Genomic DNA, 23447 nt, shown 5'->3' on the forward strand with positions numbered 1-23447 from the left:
GTTACTACCAACCCGCTCCCAAATTATGAAGGGCCAACCATCATTATGATAGAAATGGATGATGAGCGAATGTTGAGCAAGTCTATAGTGCAGGCCAACCTTGAAGAAGTGGACAAAGTGAAAGAAATAGAAAGGGCAGTGTATGCCTTAAGTGTTACTGAGAAGCTAAAATTCATTGCATTCACCGCACTTTATCAAGACTTTGTGTTAGTGCCCTAAAGAGAAAAATTTATAGTGAAAGTTCCCGCTGCAGAAGGGATGGCTAGATCAGGAAGATGCTATACTCCAGAAGAGCTTGCTAATAATGCATACAAGAAGAGTGTTCAGAAAAGGCCAATTACTGAAGGAGAAGCTGAAGAATTTTGGAGAAGAATGCAATCAAAAAAATACTCTATCATTAAACATTTGGTAAAGACCCCCGTTCAAATTTCCATTTGGGTATTACTTATGAGTTCTCAATATCATAGGTAGGCCTTGTTAAAAGTTCTTGAAGAAGCATACATACCCGTAGGAACAAGTACTGAGAATTTGGTGGCCATGATAAGTAGATCGGTGAGAGACTGACATTAGCTTTGGTGTAGATGAGTTACCCTTTGAATGAGTAATGCATAACAAGGCGTTATATATTACTGTCAAATGCCAAGATAAGATCATTAATATGGTACTAATCGATGATGGATTAGATCTGAATATCTTCCCTGCCTATTTTGATTCAGTTGAACTATGATATAGGGAAAATTTATCAGAACACAGTGAGTGTAACAACTTTCAATGGGGGTTAGAGAAACACCATCAGGGAGGTTAAGTTGCAACTTCAAATAGGGCTTGCAGAATTCCTAACTAAGTGTCAAGTGATGGACATTACCACAAGTTATAATTTTATCTTAGGAAGGCCTTGGATTCATGCAACAGGGGTTGTTTCTTCAACATGGGTAAAGTCATAAGTATCCAACATGGATAGCCAATATTGTCAAAGTAATAAAAAAGGATGGAAAGATTAGGATTTGTGTCGATTATAGAGATTTGAACAAAGTCATTCCTAAAGACAACTTTCCATTACCCAACATCCACATTCTCATCAACAACAATGCAAGGCATGAAACACAGTCATTCGTGGATTATTTTGCCTTCTATCATCAAATATTGATGGATGGATAAGATGCATAGAAAATAGCTTTCATCACACCTTGGGGTGTTTATCACTATAGGATGATGTCCTTTGGTTTCAAGAATGCTAGTACTACGTATATGAGAGTCATGATGACTATATTTCATGATATAATCCATAAGGAGATTGAAGAGTACGTGGACGATGTGATCATTAAGTCTCGCAAGAGTTCAGACTACTTAGCCCACTTAAGAAGGTTCTTTGATCAATTGCGGAAGTACAATTTGAACCTAAATCCTGCCAAGTGTGCTTTTAGGGTACCAACTGGGAAATTGTTGGGTTTTTTTAGTTAGCACAAGGTTCATTGATCTTGACCCCTCAAAAATTAAGGCGATCCAAGATCTGCTTCCTCTGAAGACAAAGAAAAAAGTCATGAGTTTCTTCGAAAGATTAAATTACATCAATAGGTTCATAGCCCAATAAATGGTTATTTGTGAACCTAGAAGATGCACCCAATGAATGGACCTAAGAATACTAGAAAGCTTTTGACAAGATCAAGGATTATTTATTTAGTCCACCGGTGCTAGTTCCACCAAGAGAAGGAAACCCTCTGTTGATGTATTTATCGATCTTAGACAATGTATTTGGATATGTGTTAGGGCAAGATGATGAAATTGAAAAGAATGAAAGAGCAATTTATTACTTGAGTAAGAAATTCACTCCATACGAGGCTCGTTATATTCTACTAAAAAGGACATGTTGTGCACTGACCTAGGTAGCATAGAAACTAAGGCATTACCTAACATTTTACACAACGTATCTTATTTTTAGAATAGATCACTTGAAGTACATATTCCAAAAAGCCATGCACATGGGGAAATTGGCCAAATGGCAAATATTATTGAGTGAGTTCAACATCATATACATAACTCAAAAATCTATCAAGAGGCAAGCCCTAGCGGATCATACAATGGAGAATCCAGTTGATGAAGAATATGAGCCACTCCGAACTTATTTCCCAAATAAAGAGGTATTGTTCGTAGGAGAAGATATTGTTTAAATATACCCAAGTTAGATATTGTTCTTTGATATGGTAGTTAATTTTAAGGGTTCAAGAATTGGAGCGGTCTTGATATTCGAAACTGGTCAACATTACCTGGTTACTGCCAAACTACTCTTTCCATGCACTAATAATATGGCTGAATATGAAGCTTTTATTCTCGGTTTCAGATTGGCTCTTGATATAAATGTTCGAGAGTTATTAGTCATCAGAGATTCTGATCTATTGGTTCACCAAGTTTGAGGTGAATTGGCCATAAAGAACCCTAAAATCGCACCATATGTAAAATTGGTACAGGAGTTATGCAGGAGATTCGAAGGGGTGAAGTTCCAGCATATTCCAGTGATATAAAATGAGTTCGCTGATGCTTTGGCCACTATATCCTCAATGATACAACATCCGAATCAGAGTTACATCAATTTGTTGGAAAGAAGTTTAAAGGAGCAACTTGCATATTGTGCACAAGTTGAGGAAGAAGCAGATGGAAAGACATGGTACTTTGATATAAAGAGATATTTAGAAGTTGGGGCATACCCTGAAGAGGTAACCCTCAATTAGAATAAAATGATCCGCTTGATGGCCAATAATTTCTTTTTAAATAAGGAAGTTTTTTATAGGAGGACCCCAGATTTGGGATTTCTATGATGTGCAGATTTAGTCGAAGCTACAAAATTACTTAAAGAAATACATGCCGGAATGTGTGGACCTCATATGAATGGGTTTACTCTAGCCAAAAAGATCCTAAGAGCCGGATATTTTTGGATGACCATGGAAAGTGACTGTAGCAAATTTGTGCAAAAATATCACAAATGCCAGATAAACGGGGATCTAATTCGGGTGCCCCCACATGAGCTTAATGTTATGAGCTCTCCCTAGCCATTTGTAGTCTGGGGCATGGATGTTATCATCTCGATTGACCAGCTTTTAATGGACACAAATTCATCTTTATTGCTATGGATTACTTCACCAAGTAGGTCAAAGCTGCCTCATCCAAAGTTGTAACTAAGAAGGTAGTAGCTGAGTTTGTCGAAAACAACATGATTTGTCGATTTGGGATACCCAAGTTAATTATCACAGACAATAGAGCCAACTTGAATAGTCATTTGATGAAAGATATATGTGAACAGTTCAAGATCACTCATCGAAATTCAACCACATATCACCTTCAAATGAATGGAGCAGTAGAAACTGCCAACAAGAACATTAAGAAGATCTTAAGAAAGATGGTTGATAGTCCCCGATCGTGGCACGAAATACTGCCTTATGCCTTGCTGGGATATCATACGACTGTCAGAACATCAACTGGGGCAACTCCTTATGTTCTAGTGTATGGGACTGAATTCGTAATACTTGCGAAATTTATAATACCATCTTTAAGAATCATCTAAGAAGCAGGGTTAAGTAATGAAGAATAGGTATGCACCCGTTATGAACAACTTATGATGATCGATAAAAAAAGGATGAGTATTGTCTGCCATGGACAATTATATCAACAATGAATGATTCGCACTTTCAACAAAAGAGTAAGAGCTGGCACGTTCAAAGTTGGACAATTGGTACTCAAACGCATATTCCCACACCGATAGAAATATAAGGGAAACTTCGCTCTAAATTGGCAGGGGCTGTATGTAGTTTGCAAAGTATTATCTAGAGGATCCTTGATTTTGTCTGATATGGATGGTCAAAGGTAGACTATTCCAATCAATTCTGATGCAGTAAAGAGATATTATGCCTATGTGGTATTTCTTTGTGTTTGTTTGCGTATATTTGTTTTTCCTAACTGTAATCATTTTTATGCTTTGAAATAGCTTAAGAATTCCCCATCCTTTTATATGACTACGTTTGACCTGAATTCTCAAGAATGAGATACGTAGGTGGCCTATATTAGCTTCGGTCAACTCCTTAGGATAAAACTCCTTCTCTTATGTACGAACTATGTTTGACCTGAATTCTCAAGAATGAGATACGTAAGCGGCCTATGTTGGCTTCGGTCAATCCCTTAGAAAATTTTATTTATATTCTCTTGAACTACATGATGACCTGAATTCCCAAGGATGTGATACGTAGGAGGCCTTTGTCGGCTTTGGCCACCCCTTTTAATTATACAATTATTCTCTTTTATGTTGTGGGAACCAAGTTTGACATGATTACTGACCAACGGGATACGTAGGAACCACAACGGCTTGGACATATCACCATAGGAAATAGAGATTGGGGGGAAAATTTTTGAGAAGGAATCTCAAAAAATTCAGAAGAAGGAGATCGCCCACTCGTAACCCGAATGAAAAGATCACACAAGGACATAGTAAGAGCAAACTTTGAGGAAAATATCAATGAATGGGGCAGAAATTTTGAGGAAGACCTCAAACTTTCCACCATACCATACTAAAGAGTTCAAAGACAACAACAAAGATTTTGGCGCCAAAAGAGCAGAGCCAACTTAATGGATCTTCATCTACAAAGGCTCATCTCCAAAACTCCTCAACCAATACTAAAAGATCTCCAGAGCTCACTAACAGAAGACCAATGTGTCAATGCCTCAAGCCAAAATGTCCATTAAAGATATTATATGACATGACTTAATTGACAGAGACCCCTCTCAATCTTATCAAATAATTTTTAAAAATTCAACTATTTGCAAAAATACTTTAAATTCATTTATACTTCGATTTTTCCTTACACCTACCGACTCGGGGAGTTCAAGCAGGAGCCAAAATATGAAAAACACTTGAAGAAAAGGAGAACCTGGTGATGACAATGACAGGAGCTAAAGACTAAGGAGATCAACACAAATTAGTTTTACCCAAAAACTAAAAACTTTTTTGTGGATGCAGGTTATCCTAAAGCCAACAAAAAAACCCAACAAAATCACTAGTTATTTAGGATATTCCTTTGGTTTAAAGAAATACAACAAAACCAGATATCCAAAGGCTGATAAGAAAGGGTCAGGATGGTCAGAGAGCTGAAAATAGTTGAGTTTCCCAAAACTAACTAGTTTTTTGTGGTTACAGGTATCACCAGAGGTGGAAAGAAAAATGATGACTAACTTAAATACCCAATAAATCAAGGCTCATAAAGAAAATATGATGTTCAAAAATGGTATATGCAGAAAGTATGATATGCTAATGGATGGTCAAGATGATTTTTTCTACAATCACTCCATGGTTATTTGCATTCATCATATCATGATGAGAGGGCCATCCCGAAAGGACCATGCTATAAGAGCCATGCCAAAAGGGCCATGCCATAAGGGTCATGTCGAAAGGACCATGCCAAGAGGGCCATGTTCTAAGGGCTATGTCTCAGAGGCCATATTCCCCTCTCCGACTAGTTTCAAAGAGACAACAATCTAAGGGTATCTCTAAATTGAATTTAATGCCCATTATTGATTTAAGTCTTCTATATCCGTTAATCACACAAAGGCGAAGGAGTCTAGTGCTGAAGGATATTTTGAAGCATTTTCATATATATCCGTTAATCTTGCAAAGGCGAAGGAGTTTGGTATTAAGGGATATTTTGATGTATTTCCATATATATATCCATTAATCACACAAATGCAAAAGAGTCTAGTGTTGAAGAATATTTTGAAGCATTTTCATATATATATATCCATTAATCATGCAAAGAAAAAAGAGTCTGGCGCTGAAGGATATTTTGAAGCATTTATATCTGATCAAATCGCATAAAGGCAAAGCATTATGGCATTGAGAGATACTCATCAGATTCAAGTGCATCAATTACCAAAGATTAAATGGCGTTCACCATCAGATCTGAAGAAATATTTGGTCCAAAGGATGTCTATAAGTTGCTATTCAAAGACGTACAACGTACTAGATTTTTCAAAAATTGACAATCCGTGGGTCTTCTATAGGCCATATTATTTGAGATAAGATAGTGTGCAAGATTATCCGCCAGTTGATAGTCCATGGGTCATCCGTAAGTCGTAACAACATTCTAACCGGATAGTGTGCAACGATACCCAAGATTGTTAGTTTGAAGGCTATCCATAAGTCACAACTAAATCCTTACCGGAAAATATGCAAGATTATCATATTGATATGTCCAAGGTTTCTCTATATGTCATGTCATATCCAAGATTAATTATGCGCAGGATTACCCAAAGACTACCAATTTGAGAGATATCTATTAGTCATATTGTATCCAAGGCCTAATACTGTGCAGGACTAGCTACGAGTTGGCAATTTTAGGGATATCTATAAGTCATCTCTTATCCAAGGTCGGATAATGTGCAGGATTACCCAAAAGCTAGCAACCCAAACGATATCTGTAAGTCGCCTCATATCTGACATCAAATGATGCACAAGATTACCCAAAGATTGATAATTTAAGGGATATCTTTAAATTGTATCGATACAAACTATGCGCAAAACTCTCTAAGGTCAAATACAGGAAGCATTATAGGTGATCAAAAGGGTTTCCATATCAGTATAGAATTACGTGGTTATAAGGACCGTTTTATACGAAGTGTCATCGATGTCCAAGAGGCCACCCTACTTTGAAGAATATTTTCAACCATCTAAACAACTATTTTATCCAAAAATTAAGAGGGTTGTTGTGTCAGTTATCATGAGAATTGTCACCCTCCACACAGGTACATAAGAGGATAGCACCTTTTTCCAATATCAACTCACACGGAGGTATGGTAAAAGACTATAGACCCATAGTGAATTATGTTTATTACTAACAATTTCTCTTGAGATATTGTTGAGAGCATCCGAAGTGATGAAAATCTCAAACCAAAATCATAGGTGCGGACGAGTCCAAAAAGGATGCAGCAACACGTGGAACTTTTTCTTAGCAACAAACTAGGACATAGTTTGAATAGGAATATCAAAATATTTGGATGCGAGCTAAAAGATGAATTTCACCACCATCAAACCATATCCCTATCAGAAGGCATGTGGGTACTTTGGAATTTTGGTTTCATTTTCCCTTTCAGGGTATTTCTAAACTCACGGAGAAAGTAGATTTCCTTTTTCTTCAAATATAGGTGACATACACCTAGATCTTGAGACTTATGCCCATGTATCTCATGTTTACATGTGTGAGGGTCCCATATTTTGTAATTGAGATAATTACAAGACTCTAGGCCCTAACTCGATTGTTTATCGCTCATTCTGAGCAAAAGATCATCTTAGTATAAGGGACTATCTTTCTCACCGATCGAGTTGAACTACAGGAAGTCTAATTCCCTAACTCTCGTGGATATGTAGGCTGGGCTCTTCATTGAAAACTTGACTGCACTCCAGTCTCCCCTTTATTCTCTTATTCCCCAGCTTTTTGGTTCCATTAAAATTCGAGAATTGAGATAGCTTGTGAATTCTTTGAAAGTCGTGCTTAAAATCAAGCTTTATGAACTACAAGTGGCCTGAGTTCTCTTGTAACTTGAGATATGTAGGAAACCTGATACCAATGTCCGTCCATAACTCCATGAAACTTGTCACACCCTTTTTTAACCAAAAAGATTATATTTTAAGTTTGAAAGGGTTTTTATTACTAAGTGACAAAAATTTTAAATTTGTTTTGAAAAGGATTGTTTATATTCAAAACTCAGAGTCGTCACTTGACATAAACTCAGTGTTCTAAGTCACCTTTGGAAATCCTTTTCAAAACTTTTTTGACTCTTGTAAAACTGGTTTACAAATAGAGATTTCGGTTAAGGAATTCTGTTGATCGAGGGAAAGGTGTTAGGAACCCCTCGATCCCGTGGTTCAACCATGGTCACTTCGTGGAGTATATCAGTTAATTTAACACTATGAAGTGAATAAACCACAAAACACATAACACAAATAAACCAAACAAACAAAAATCTAAAAAAAAAAAGTTAATGTCCAGTCTAATTATTACAAACCAAAATAAATAAAAATGCAGAAATGTAAACCTACTCTATTCTAGGCTAATCCGAAACTACGCTCTATTGCTTTACCCGATGCCTCGGGCCTTGATCACAAACCTCCTTGAATACAAATTTCTTGGGGCATTCTCCGAATGAAATAATACAGATACCTCGGGGAATTCCCCAGCCAAATGGTACAATTGATCCAAAAGCAATAAAACATTCAACACACATTTCAAGCATTCACCAATTCAGAATTCTTAAATTTTCCTACCCCCTACGTTTGCCTACTCATTTTTTATTTATCATAATTTCAATGAATTCAACATAATCGATGATTCAAAATTGATATGAATTCACTTTATCGTGACTAACCCATCCCCGAATTTCTTTTTTACACATGAATTTTTAATATAAAAATAGTTATCCACCCATATCAACATCAATTTCATACCACGACTAGTTATTCAGATAAATAACACCAAACATCAACAAAATAATCCAATCTACAATCATCAACACACAACCATAACATCAATATACTAAATTAAAATAAAACAAAGAGAAAGAGTTGTAAAAATGGACATCGGTAGATGAAAGTGAATCAATCAATGCCCGACCAGAATTCTTGAATGGAAAACCTCAACTCCGAACTCACAAATTAAATAAAACTAGTTCAAACCACAATAAATCCCAAAATTTGAGTTGAGTAGAAGTACAAAAATACACACGAACAATCAAAACAGAAATTGCAAAGAGAACACCAAGAAACCGTATATAATTTTTGGAGGGACCTTGTCAAAATTAGCTTGAGAACGAACAAGAACAACCAATTCAAATCTATGATAAACCCAAAGTCTAACTCAAATAAAAAATCCACAAAGAACAGATGCACTTAAAATCAAAAAATTGCATAATAAAATGTGACTCGTGTAGCCGGAGCTTTGGTAAGCTTAGACGGCATCAAGAAATGATGAAAACGAGTTGGATATTGGTAGTGGGTAGTGTTTTTGGTGGTATTTTTCCAGTTTTTACTGTTCCTTTGCCCAATCTCTCTCAAAATCCCTCTATTTTTTTATTCTCTCCTCATTGTGTGTGTGTGTATTTATGGTTTCCAATGAGTCGATGGGGGTAATTTTTAGTAGAATATCAAAAATATGCCTATCTATGTGTGGATCGGTATGTGTTAGCACATGTTAATGTGCGTTAATGGTGAGGTGAGTGTGTGTATACTTCATCTGCATGAGTGATGAATTATGAGGGTCCATATTCTTTTTTTTGTGAGTGAAACCTATGTGTGTATATAATGTGTGTGTAATAGTAATGTTAGGGTGGGGTAGTGAGGTAGGGTAAGGGTGGGAGATATGTGGGTAGGGGTAGGGTGTGGGATGTGAGGTGTCAAAATTTTATTGAGGATAGTGGTTAACTTTTTTTATCAAAAGAATATTGGGGATTGGGCTTGTTAGGGTTTGTTAGTTTGTCTTCTAGTAGAGAAATTATCCCATGATTGAGGGTACATGGTGGGATAAGGTAAATAGGTGGAATTGATTTTTGGGAGGTGAAAAATTACGTGTCTACATCGTGTCCCTCTTTGTTTGTAAACACAAAGTTTTTGCAGACAAAGAAGTAGACAACGAGATAAACGTTTTACCCGACTACTTTTTAAAAGGAAGCACAAAAGGATGGAGGGCAATCGAGTCTTGATTTAGGACTTCCTACCTACCCAAGTTATGAGAAAATCTAGTCACAGGTATCTCCAAGGGTTGGAATGAGAGGAACTATACTGAGTTGGAGAGTCGAGTGAGGCCCTGTCGAGGTTCTGATCAGCAACTCTATTATTACATCAAAAATTCAAATTACAAGTTAAAAAGATAAATGAAATTATAAAAGTCCTTTCTATGCAGCTTCTTTTAGACTCCTGACTTGTGTTTCTGATGCTTTCAAAATTGACAAAAGATCCAATCTTCTTCGGGCTGAACTTGAGAACATATTCTTTCTCCGTACAAAATCTAATATTGGAGATGACCTCACAAAGTGACCATGTTCTATTGGTTTTACTTCTTAACCTTGATCCTGAATTTGAAAATCTTCACCGTATTTTTCAGGCGGGCTCCTGACTTAATTTCTTCACTTTATTTCTTGACTTTTACTTTCATCACCCTAATCTCCAAGCAGGCTCCTGACTTGCTATTTTTGATCTTTTAATTTTCAATTTCACTGCCCTGTTCTTCGGGCGGGCTCTTGACTTGTAATTTCCTCACTTTATTATTTTTCAGTTGCTTCATATTGTTACTTGACTTTCAATCTCTTAACGTTGTTAATTAACTTTCAATTTCTTCACCCTATTCTTCAGGTGGGCTTCTGACTTATCATTTTTTCAATCTGTTCTTTAAACGGGCTCATGACCTGTAATTTTGCCACCCTATTCTTTAAGTGGGCTCCTGACTTGTAATTTTATCACCCAATTCTTCAGGCAGGATCCTGACCTGCAATTTCATCACCCTATTTTTTAGGTGGGCTCCTGACTTACCATTTCATCACCTTGTTCTTTAAGCGAGCTCCTGACTTGCTATTTCCATCACTCTATTCTTTAAGCGAGCTCCTGACTTGCCATTTCAGTACCCTATTTTTCAGGCGGGCTCCTTACTTGTTATTTCATCACCCTGTTCTTTAGGCTGGCTCCTAACTTGCCATTTCATCACTTTGTTCTTCAGGTGGACTCCTGACTTTCAATTTTATCACTCTATTCTTCAGGCGGGCTCCTGACTTGCAATTTCATCACCCTGTTTTTCAGGCGAGCTCCTGACTTGCAATTTCATCACTCTGTTCTTCAGGTGGGCTCCTTACTTGCAATTTCATCACCCAATTCTTTATGCAAGCTTTTGACTTACCATTTCATCATCCCATTCTTCAGGCGGGCTCCTGACTTTCTATTTCATCACCCTGTTTTTTAGGCGGGCTCCGGACTTTCGATTTCATCACCATGTTCTTCAAGCGGGCTCCTGACTTACAATTTCATCACCATGTTCTTCAGGCGGGCTCCTAACTTGCTTTTTTATCACCCTGTTCGGGCTTCTGACTTTCCATTTCATTACCCTGTTCTTCAGATAGGCTCCTGAAATAGGAATCAAAACTAAAACAAAAATTATCCCAAACAGATTATGATAAAGAAAGATTTCATTTTTCTAAAAGTAATGTCCCATTTTCCAGGAGGGTTTTCAACATGAAGTAAATTCTGGATGTGCTCTCCCAATGGTAGCTGAAATTAATGAATAGAACTTTGCCCCTATTTCATAAAAGAAAAATTTATCAGTTACAAACTTAGTGGTGGCTTGCAGCACTTGGCTTTCCAGGCATCTACTCCAGTGCTCGTGCCTTTCATCTTCGTTTCAGACTGCTGATACTTATCCGTCTTTTCCCATCACTGACCCAAACCCAGATTGAGGGAAATGACTTTGACTCAAACACCAAAATTCTATTTTACCACACCTCTAAGATGCACCTTTTTAAACCTGATATTCCCACGAATCCAGCAACCTGTCGGTTGATAGACTGACTTTGTTTGTTTGGAATTATGATCATGTTTCTTTCATGTGCTGGTCCTTGTCTTTTTGTCATTCAATTGGGAAGACTGGTAGTAAGTTTTTAAAATATTTTCTCACTTGTTTTGACACAGACTTGACTCAAAATGTAAAGAAATGATGGTGACTTTTATTTTGATAAATGACATAAAAAGACAAAAATATGAATATGTAAATGAAAGAAAAGGGCAATGTCCCTCTTATTTAAAAAAAAAAACTTATCTGAATACAGCAACCAACTCCAATGATTATGACATGCATTTTGAATTAAGCTGCTCGATCTTTCTACTTAAACTTCCCCATTTGTTGTTGTGTTCATGCCTTTGCCGCTGAGTTGCTTCTTCAAACCCATTGGACTCATATACCTCATTCAATTGACGCCATCTTACAAGATTTTTGCCAACAAACCTCTCTTCTTTTTATTTCTCACACACCCACCATCGCCTTACGGTGCCCATGAGAGTTTTCACCAATAAGACTCTCATTTTCAATTTCTCTTATCTTACCATCACCTTATGGTGCTCGTGAGGATTTTTACCTATAAGACTCTCATTGTCAATTTCTCTTATCTCACCATCACCTTATGGTGCCCGTGAAGGTTTTTATCAATAAAACTCTCTCATTTCTATTTCTCTCCTGATATTTTATACTGAGGAAGACAAGTAGTTTCCAACATGCATCATCATATGCATTGCATGCTTAGCCTTAAAAATTCTCAAAGATTGATCTGAAGGTATTTCTTTGGTTGTAACTTGGCTTTTGGATAGGGTTAGAAAGAAAGGATGGCATGAGGCCCAAACGACACTTGAAGTGTGGTGGGACTTACAACTTTTGGAATCGACTTAAATAATGAAGATTAACTCATGTCCCAGTTTCTTTTGACTGGGTAATTCTAAACTGTTTATTTGGTTGGACTGAACCCAGAATAGGGTTGCCTACGTATCTCACACTCGAAAGAGGAGAATCTGGTCATACGTAGTTTCGATAACTTATTCTTTTTCTTGACTCTTATTTCTTTTCTTTTTTCTCTTTTATTGACTCTTTTCTCTTTGACACTCTCTGACTCTATTTTTCTTGACACTCATCTCTTTTCTTCCTTTTTGACACACCTTTTTTTTGAAACTTTTCTAACTCTACCTTGATTCTAAAAGAGGGATATGAAAGAAAATAGAACTAAAGCTCAAACGGGGTAAACAAAGGATGACATAATGTTTGGATAGCAGAATGAAATGCCTTCATCATATCAATTTTTAATAATGCAAGTACTACACATGCAATAGAACTAATGAAGGATAAAATATCATACATAATATCTTTTGACTGTATCAACATTGATAGCCCATTTCTATCATTTTTCCTTCTATATCTGTCAAATATAAAGCTCCATTGGGCAACACTTTCTTCACAATAAAGGGACCTTGCCAATTAGGGAAGAACTTGCCTTTATCTTCAACCTGGTGAGGGAGGATACTCTTCAATACCAACTGACCAACTTCAAAATACCTGGGACATACCTTTTTGTTATATGCTCAAGCCATTCTCTTTTTATACAATTGTCCATGACATACCGATGTTAATACCAATTGAGTTTTGACCCACTAATCATTATCAATATCAACTTCCACAATGACTCAAAGAGAGAGAATTTCAACTTCTGTGGGAATGAATGCTTCTATCCCGTACACCAATGAATATTGAGTCACCCCGGTTGAGGTACAAACAGTATTACGATAACCTAGCAATGCAAACGGCAACTTCTCATGCCATTGTCTAGAGCCTTGTATCATTTTCTGCAGTATATTCTTGATATTCTTATGGGCACCTTCCACGGTGCCATTTTTCTTTGGATAATACGGAGTGGAATTTTGATGTGCGATCTTAAATTGTTGGTGTACTTCTTGCATCAAATGACTATTGCGATTGGCAGCATTATCTGCAATGATCATCATGGGAATTCCAAATCTACAAATAATGTTGGTATGAACAAAATCTATCACTGCCTTCTTTGTTACCGACTTGAAAATTACTGCTTCTACCCATTTTGTAAAGTAATTAATGGCCACCAAAATGAATTTATGCCTATTTGACGTCTTAGTCTCAATCGGTATGATCACGTCTATCCCCTAAGCTATGAAAGGTCGTGGAGCAGCCATTCCATCCAACTCAGTAAGAGAAGAATATATCATCTCACTGTGTACCTGACATTGATAACATTTCCAAACAAAACGAATAGAATCCCTCTACATAGTAAGCCAATAATAAACTGCTTGAAGTATCTTCTTTGATAAGACATATCCATTCATATGCGGGCCGCATACCCCGAAATGTATTTCAACCATAATTGTCGAAGCTTATTTTGCATCTACATACCTCAAGAGTCCTAGATCAGGGGTTTTCTTGTACAAGATTCCCGCACTTAAGAAAAATTCACTAGCCAAATGCCGAATAGTCCTCTTTTGATCACTGGTGGCATGTGTTGAGTATTCTCCCGACTGAATGTATCGCTTGATGTCAAACAACCAAGGTTCTTCATCAAACTCTTCTTCAACTGCATTACAATAAGTATGTTGATCACGACTCTGTATATGCACTGGATCGATGTAGGCCTTATCAGGATGTTGGAGCATTGAAGACAAAGTGGCTAAACCATCAGCAATCTCATTGCAAATTCTTGGAATATGCCTAAACTTTACTAACACAAACCATTAACATAGATCTTGCAAGCATTGTTGATACGGTATGAGCTTTAAATCTTGTGTCTCCCAACCTCTTTGAATCAGATAGACAAGAAAATCTGAGTCCCCCAACACTAATAATTCCTGGATTCCCATGTTAACGGCTAGCCTCAACCCCAGAATGCAAGCTTCATATTTTGTCATATTATTGGTAGAATAAAATTAAAGTTGCACTATTACCAAGAAATGTTGCCCTGATTTAGAGAAAAGAACTGCACCTATTTTGATTCCTTTCATGTTAACGACTCCATCAAAGAACAACTTCCAACATGGAGCAACATTTATAATGACTTCATCAATACACAACACCTTTTCGTCAGGGAAATATGTCTTCAATAGTTCATAATCTTAATCAATGGGGTTCTCAGCAAGATGATCTGCCAAAGCTTAGGCTTTCATGGCGGTTCAAGTCGCATATACAATGTCGAACTTAGTAAGCAATATCTGCCACTTTGCCAGTCTACCTGTTAGGATAGGCTTCTGGAAGATATATTTCAAAGGATCCATGTGGGAGATGAGATAAGTAGTGTAGGATAAAAGATAATGCTTCAAATTCTACACTACCCAAGTTAGGGCACAACACGTCCTTTCAAGGAAAGTGTACTTGGCTTCATACATTGTGAATTTCTTGCTAAGATAATAAATATCCTATTCCTTTTCTCCTGTGACATTATGCTGACCCAATACACAACCGAATGAATTATCCATAACTGATAAGTACAAAATCAAAGGCCTACCAGGCTCGGGTGGCACCAGCACCGGTGGATTGGACAGATATCTTTTGATTTTATCGAATGCTTTCTGACATTCCTCAGTCCACTCAACCGTAACCCTCTTCTTCAGCAACTTGAGTATGGGCTTACAAATTGTTGTGAGCTGAGCAATGAACCTACTGATGTAGTTCAATATACCAAGCAAACTCATCACCTCTGTTCTGTTCTTGGGTGGCCGACAAATCCTGAATGGATTTGATCTTTGTAGTATCCAATTCAATACCCTGAAAACTGACTACAAACCCCAATAACTTTTTAGACGGCACTCTAAATACAAATTTTGTCGGATTAGGTTTGAGGTTGTACCTGCGAAGCCTTTCAAAGAACTTCGTTAGATCCTTAACATGGTCAAATTGATTCTTTGACTTAATAATCACATCATCTACATAGACTTCGATTTCCTTATGCATCATATCATAGAACATAATGGTCATTGCTCTCATGTATATTGCTCCAGCATTCTTCAAGCCGAACGGCATCACTCGATAACAATAAGTTCCCTACAGAGTGATAAAAGACATTTTTTATACGTCATCATCATCCATAATGATTTGATGGTACCCAGCATAGAAATCCACAAAAGATTCCACCTCATGTTTAGCATAATTATCAAGCAAAATGTGGATATTGGGCAGTGGAAAATCATCCTTCAGACTTGCTTTGTTCAAATCCCTATAATTAACACATACTCAAATATTGACATCTTTCTTTGGGATAGGAACAATATTGGACAAACAAGTAGGATAACGAGCCACTCGAATAACTTTGGCTTCAAGTTGTTTCATGATTTCCTCTTTGATATTTAGACTTACATCAATTTTAAACTTTCTCAACTTCTGTTTGACAAGAGAGAATGCAGGATCAGTTGGCAATTTATGAGCCAGTAATTTAGTGCTTAAACCAGGCATATCATCATAAGACCATGCAAAAACTTCTTTATAATCAATTAATACTTGAATCATTCCCTCTTTTAACTGTGTTGAAGCATGTACACTTATTTTAGTTTCCTTAATATCTCCTTGGTCTCCCATATTAATTGGCCCAGTTTCATTCAAATTAGGGTTCAGCTTATCTTCAAACTATTTCAATTCTTTCCTTACTTCCTCAAATGCCTCTTTTTTATCATATTCCACCTATTGCTTCATTATATCTTGATTAGATTGGATTTTAAGATCAGGATGAAAATTTCACATGCATGTCATATCACTAGAATCAGTATAAAGAGAACTATATAAGGAAAAAGACAAATAAAATATACTAGATACAAAACAAAAGGGATATTACATTTCAATTAAAAGGAAAGATAGGAGGGTTTAGACATCAACGACAATAGAACTTAGAAAAGATAAATTCTGAATTACAACCCTGAAATAACTCGGATAAATAGAAAGAACAACAAAAAACTACCAAAAGTCCCTCCTAATGGTGAAAGGAGTGACTTCCCAATTATTGAGTTGAATGTCAGGACCTATGAACTGCACATCTGCCTTGCTGGTACCTTCTCCCACTTCAACCATATTAACTTCAACTAATAGATTCTGGAAGTCATCAACCAACTCAACTTTGAACCCTATAGGCTTCATGACGCTGCTCTTGACAAATGACTTACTGAGTAGCGGTACTGGACGAGAGAGTGACCATGTTTCCTTCTTTCTTTTCCTAGCCTTTTTCCAATCTTCATCTGTAGGTTTGAATCCTAGACCAAAGGTATGCATGCTCTCACTCGGGTATATGGGATGAACTATACCATGCAGAGACACTCCTAAACCATTTCCTGGCTTAAATCCACATTTCAACATCTCATTTACCATCATGACAAAAGTAGAAGATAACTATGGCCCTGGCATAACCTGCCCTTCAAAGATATGATCCACCAGCACTATATCGAAAGATTGATAGACAAATGTTTTCTCTACATTGTTTGCTTAAATAAAGGCATGGGAGAGTCTTTGAAGACAGATAAATCCCCTTTCACCATGAATAACCACTTCTTGCTTGTCATGCTCGAACATGATCATCTGATGCAATGTAGATGAAACCACCCCAGCCTTGTGAACCCATGGTCTTCCCAACAATAAATTGTAAGAGGTGTCAATATTCAATATTTGAAACTCTATGGCAAATTCAACAGGCCCTATAGTCAGCATTAGCTCTATTTCACCAATGGTGTCTATTTTTGCCCCATCAAAAGTTCTGACACATACATTGTTGGGTCGAACCCTCTCGGTACTGATATCCACCTTTTACAAGGTGGATATAAAAAATATAAGCAACAGAGCCTCCATCAATCATGATACACGTGACATAGAAATTTTCACACTTCACAATAATGTAAAGTCCTCAATTATGCTCCATACCTTGTACAGGCAATTCATCATCAGAAAAGCTAATCTGATTCACCTCAAATATCTTTCCAATAATTTTCTCCAACTGATTCACCGCAATTTCCCTAGGAACATAAGATTAGTTCAACACCTTCAATATAACATTATGATTTTCCTCAGAATGCAATAACAATGATTGCCCATTCATCATTGATTTAGACTTTCTCAAACCTTTAGGTACAAAACATCTCCCCGAACGAGTCAAACCCCTTACCTCATTTACTTTTTCCATGATTTTCTTCCCCTGATAAGTTATCATAGTCTGATTATACCTCCAGAGGACCCTTTTTGTATCGACTAACGGGATTTGGGTCACCGACTTAAAAATAATAGGTGCTGCAAGTACTCCTTTTACCATCAAAATAGGCTTGCTCGGATCTCCTACTACCATTAACTTGGGTTTGTCCTGACTTAAACCATCAGTTTTTCCAACTTCTTTTACAATGATCATGGGTTTTCTCATGTTTTCTTGGGCTTTATCTTCCACAGTTTCTTCTTGGCTTAATGACATCACTTTCAATAAATCTTCCATATTCACTGATTTATCCTTATTAGTTTGTATTCTAAAAATAGGCTTGTAACACATCGATGTCACTTTGCCACCATATATCAACTCCAACACATTTGTTTCAGCATAGGCTGGCAATGGATTTTGGTTGATGTTTGGAATCTCCAAGGCTTGTATCATAATCTAATTTGCATCAATCGGATTCTAGATGGATCTCTTTAAATACTAGCATTTCTCGATATCATGCCTCGACATGTCAGAACAATATGCACACCTTAAAGAATAATCAAGATTTTTCAGAGGTGGATTCGAAAGCCTTTCTTGAATTGGGCTCAAGACCTTTATCTTCCTCAACCTTTGAAACAAACTAGCATATGACTCCTAGAGAAGTGTGAACTTATTTTTGACTGTCTTTCCTTTCTTAAACTCAGGCCTAGGTTGAAAACTAGATTGGGAAGGGTTTTAGTAATTTTGTGGAGTTGAGGAGCGATTTTGAGGATATGATGCATGCCATTGTAGGTAGGAAGGGGTTTGGACATATGGTTGTGTGCTATATACTGGGTATGGAGGTAATGGAATGGAATATAGTGGGTTTTACAGAGGGCAGTAATGATGAAGGAAATATATAAAGCTTGGTCATAGACTTGGGCTTGGGACTGAGGATAGGGGCGAGGTGATCTTTTCAAATAGGCTTGTAGTCCAGCTATAATAGTCTTCACATCCTCCTTCTTTATTTTCCCTCCAAAAGTTCCAGAACCACTTTGAATAGCTTGGGTTGTGACCTTTAATGCAGTAAAACTCATAATTTGGCTGATCTTGATACCATCTTCTATCATCTCTACCATTTTGAGGACTTTGACAAATGGCTTACCCATCGTCGGAAGCAAGTGTTGGAAATAGGTTTCATCTTGTGCCTGAATGAAAACCTTCACCAATTTACTTTCTTTCATTGGAGGCTTTACCCTAGTGGACTATTCATGCCACCTTATCATGTACTCCCTAAAGCTTTCACTACTCTTCTTATTCATATTAGTTAGGGATTTCTCATCAGGAATCAGCTCCACATTATATTGAAATTGTTGCACAAATTCGTTAGTCAGGTCATCCTAACTATTCCACTTGTTGATGTCCTAATCCATAAACCACTCTGAGGCTAGACTCGAAAGACTTTCACCAAAATAGGCCATGAGTAATTCTTCTTTACCTCCAGTACCTCTTAATTGATTATAGTAATGCCTCAAATTTGCCACCGAACCCCCGTGTCCATCATACTTCTCAAACTTCAGCATCTTAAGCCAAGAGGAAGATTAACACCTGGAAACATGCATAAATCTTTATACAAAACACTTTTATAACCTCCAAGTCCCTGTAAATTTCTCATGGCCTGTTCTAGACTCTTCAATTTTTATGCCATGACTTCTTGTTCCTCTGTTGCAATAGGCTTCTCTATATTAAATGGAAATGCAAGTGGCTGAGTGTACCCATATGGTTCATTCATCTTCAAAGTAGGCTCTGGGGCATAATACTGATCATCTGAAACCTTCAACACTGGCTCACTAGAAGATCGATAGAGTATGATTATCGGACGAGCAACATAAGTAGGAGATTTAGGTGGTGTATGAGCCATAACCACAGGTGCCAGAGACGGTGCTAGATGAGCAGAGGGTCTCTGTTGAGGGACTGTCAAGGGTATACTAGAAGTGCTAGGATAGTACTGATGTGGTGTGAATCCTGGCGTATGCTAGGCATATCAGTGGGACCAGAAAACTGTGCTTAAGATAACAGTAGATAATTGGAAGTATTGCTGAGACCATTCGGATATGGAGGATGAGGCATGCCACTGACCCAGGCTCGGTGCATCTCTTCCACTTGTTGTCTGAGTCCCAATATCTCCTTATTATGTTCTGAACCCCCTTCCCCGAGACTCTGGTTCGGGTCAATGAGCGAATTTTCTAACTCTTTCTTGGCCATGGCGAGCTTTGCTTTTAATCTAGTGAAATAAGGATGACTAGCCAGAGTGCTACACACCAACCACTTTTATCTAAAATAACATGCTTATCAAAGACAAAAACCACTAGGATTAGGTCACACAACAAGCATGGAAGTCACATTGTATATTTGTCCTAGATTCATGCACATTTCTACCTGTCTTTGAGGGTAACGAGGCCATTTTAACATCATCCCAATCTCTCCCTTAATTTATCTTATTTTTCCTCTCCAATTACACCTCATTCTTTTCTACTTTTCGGCCTTGCCTCTCTCTTCTTTACATCAGTCTCTTTTTCCTTCCTTTTCTTTTCTCATTATTCTTTCTCTCTTTTCTTCTTTCATTATTCTTTCTCTTTCTTCTCTTACTATTTTATTTCTTTTTATTATTCTTTATGGCTTTTGCTTTTCTATAAAAAAGGAAAATTGAGGGAAAACAAGAAAAAAAATAATTAGATTGAACCCAAAATTAGGTTGCCTACATATCATGTTGTATATGAATCAGATCTTGCATAGTTCAGAAAGTATGCACAAAGTTTGACGAACTTCTTTTGATTTTTTGATTTTTTTTACTAAGAACAAATGAAAAGTAAAAGAAAAACAATGCAACATCACTACATTTCATAAAAGAAATAACTAAAATAGACTTCGAATTTAAGACAACCTTGATACTAATCAATAAAGCCTAAACAACACTCTAGACCAACAGGACAACATATGTAACACTCCTAATAAAGACTCTAATGTTAAAACAAACTTAACACCAACTTAAAAAAGACACAATAATACAATGACTGAAAAATGAAGGACTCAAACTAAATAAAAGATAGGAAGTGCCCCTTCAAACTGTTGTGCTGCATAATGGCCCTGACTGAGATGGACTTGTCTGTGAAGTTCTCGTTTTTCCACTCAAATTTTGCAACATACCCTGTAATGATACTTTGATATTTGGGAGGAAGCTTCTGGCATGCGTTCCTGCCTCTTGGGGAGTACACCTAAAAAAACTTTTCTGATACCCTTCCACCGTTGTGAGCAAACCTGATAACTGAACTCTCAACGACTCCACTTCGGCCCCCGCATCTTCACCCTCATGGTTATCAACTATGTAAACTTTTCGTATTCTCCCTATGAGCTGCACTGGTAATGGCCTACTGATACCTTGAGGTAAGGATTATATCCAGATCCAATATCTCTGAGTATACCCCGGATTATCTGAACCTTCTTTAAGAGAATCTACACCCATTTTTGTTGCATTACACAAGAATTGCTCATATCTTATTTCACCCTTGGCTATATCCCTAAAGTACTCGACATCCTTTTGAAGATCCATTAATGGTGGAATGTCTTGAGGTTTACCCAACTGACACATTAGCCTACTCGGACTATAAGGTCTAGTACATTTGAGCCCTATCATAACTAGAAAAGGTTGCACGCGATATCTGGACAATATTACCTTCGGATGGAGCCATCGATAGGTCCAAAGAATATTGTCATGAGTTCTTGATTCGAGAAATTCGACCCAAGCATTGACTCCCACAGGAAACGAGAACTTGTCAAAACATATTCTTTGCTTGATAGCGTCCACTCGCTCATTCAAACAACAGTCAATCACATCCGATCTAATCAAAGGAGTATGCAAATGTTCCCTCATCCATAGTTGTAATATCAAATTACATCACTCAAAAAATCTCAACCCCCCTTACTTCAGTCAAAGCCTTATACAGTTCCACTAAAATCATAGGTATGATAGTGACTTCATCCCTTTTCTTGAATAAGGCCATCACTACTGATTGTAAATGTGTATTGACACGCCTTTCATCTAACGAGAACACTAAAGTACCTAAAAATGCCAGACAGAAAACCTCAAGGCACCGTTTCTCCCAATTCTTCTTAGTGGTACAAAATTCATCCCAAAAGTGATCAAAGCCTTCTAGAGACTCAAATCTAGCGAACAAATAGTCTAAGGAAATCCAAGATTGGTTCAGGCATCCTAGGTGTTTATTAACATTCAAACCATAACCCTCGATAAATCTCCTGCTAGAATGATTTCGGGCTAGGATTAACTGAAACAAACTGGATATTTCTGCCAGGGTAGGCGTCATTTCACAACCTCCAAACCTAAACACCTAACTGTATGAATACCAAAAGGTCAACACAACCTCTATTAAATATGGTCAGGGTGTGATAGTTAAAAACAATGTAAGATTGCCTAACACTTTCTTTAGCTCATGCTTTCCAGAGTAGCTGAACATGCCCCACCATTTGATTAACTTTTTGGGCACCTTGGAAACCTTCAAGACTCTAGAACCTATGGACGTCTCCATCCTATAACAACACACAAAATTATGATTCAAGATTCAATAAGGGCAAGAGAATTCCTGACCCTCGGGATCTTAACATAAGAAAGTGTCACGTTACACAGGGACAGGCTGATCTATAACGCAAAATCGCAGAATGGAAATGCTAAGAAGACTCGGCCTATTTGGCTATGACCATTAACAAATACTTAACTAAACAAAAAATGGACCTAAACTGGGACTAAGACAACGATTAAACTAAAATATTACCAGACCCACCGAGGGTTGCCTATGTATCCCTTCCCAAGAGACGAGAATCAGATATGCTTAGTTCATCCAGATTGAACAAATAAAGATTAAACAACCGACTGAACCCTAATCTAAGAGACACGACCACAAACATACGATAAACAACGTTAATTAAATATTTTTGATTTTTTTTCAGTTGACACTTCACATAAAAATGACAGCAACAACTATGAAAGAAAAAATCTTTTTGGTATTTTCGTTATACGAAATGTACAAAACTTCGACCATTTTTTTGAATTTTATAAAAAGCTCTTATTAAGAATTTTTTTTTTAATTTCTGAATCATGGGTTCTTACTAAAGGAGACAAAGAAAAATCTTTTTGATGTCTTTGTTTTTGACAATGAGTGCAAAAAATTAAAAAAAATTGAATTTTTTTGATTGTGAAAAATAAAATCTCAAAGAACTCTAAAAAAACTACGAAACTCTTTTTTTGACTCACTTTTCTTTCTTTCTCTTCTTTTTTTTTTTATTTTTTTCACCATTTTCTAGCCTATGCACTTTACTTCTAACTCGTGTTTTTCCTAAATCAGTCCGTTAAATGATCTCGTCACCCTAAAAATTGCAACATTTAGCACGTAGGAATGCTTTTAAGGTGAGTCTTCTATAAAGGACCAAGTGGGTCCCTTTAGGTCTCAATATGATGCAGATAAGTATGACCTAAAGGCTGACCTACGCTGGGGTCTACTAACAAGGCTATCAGGAGTCCAGAATTCTTAAATTTGCCTACCCCCTATTGTTTGCCTACTCATTTTGGATTTATCATAATTCCAATAAATTCATCATAATCGATGATTTAAAATTAATATGAATTCACTTTATCACGATTAACCCCTACCGGGATTTTTTTT

This window comes from Capsicum annuum, chromosome 11, assembly GCF_002878395.1.
Source record: "Capsicum annuum cultivar UCD-10X-F1 chromosome 11, UCD10Xv1.1, whole genome shotgun sequence".
In the NCBI taxonomy this organism is placed as follows: Eukaryota; Viridiplantae; Streptophyta; class Magnoliopsida; order Solanales; family Solanaceae; genus Capsicum; species Capsicum annuum.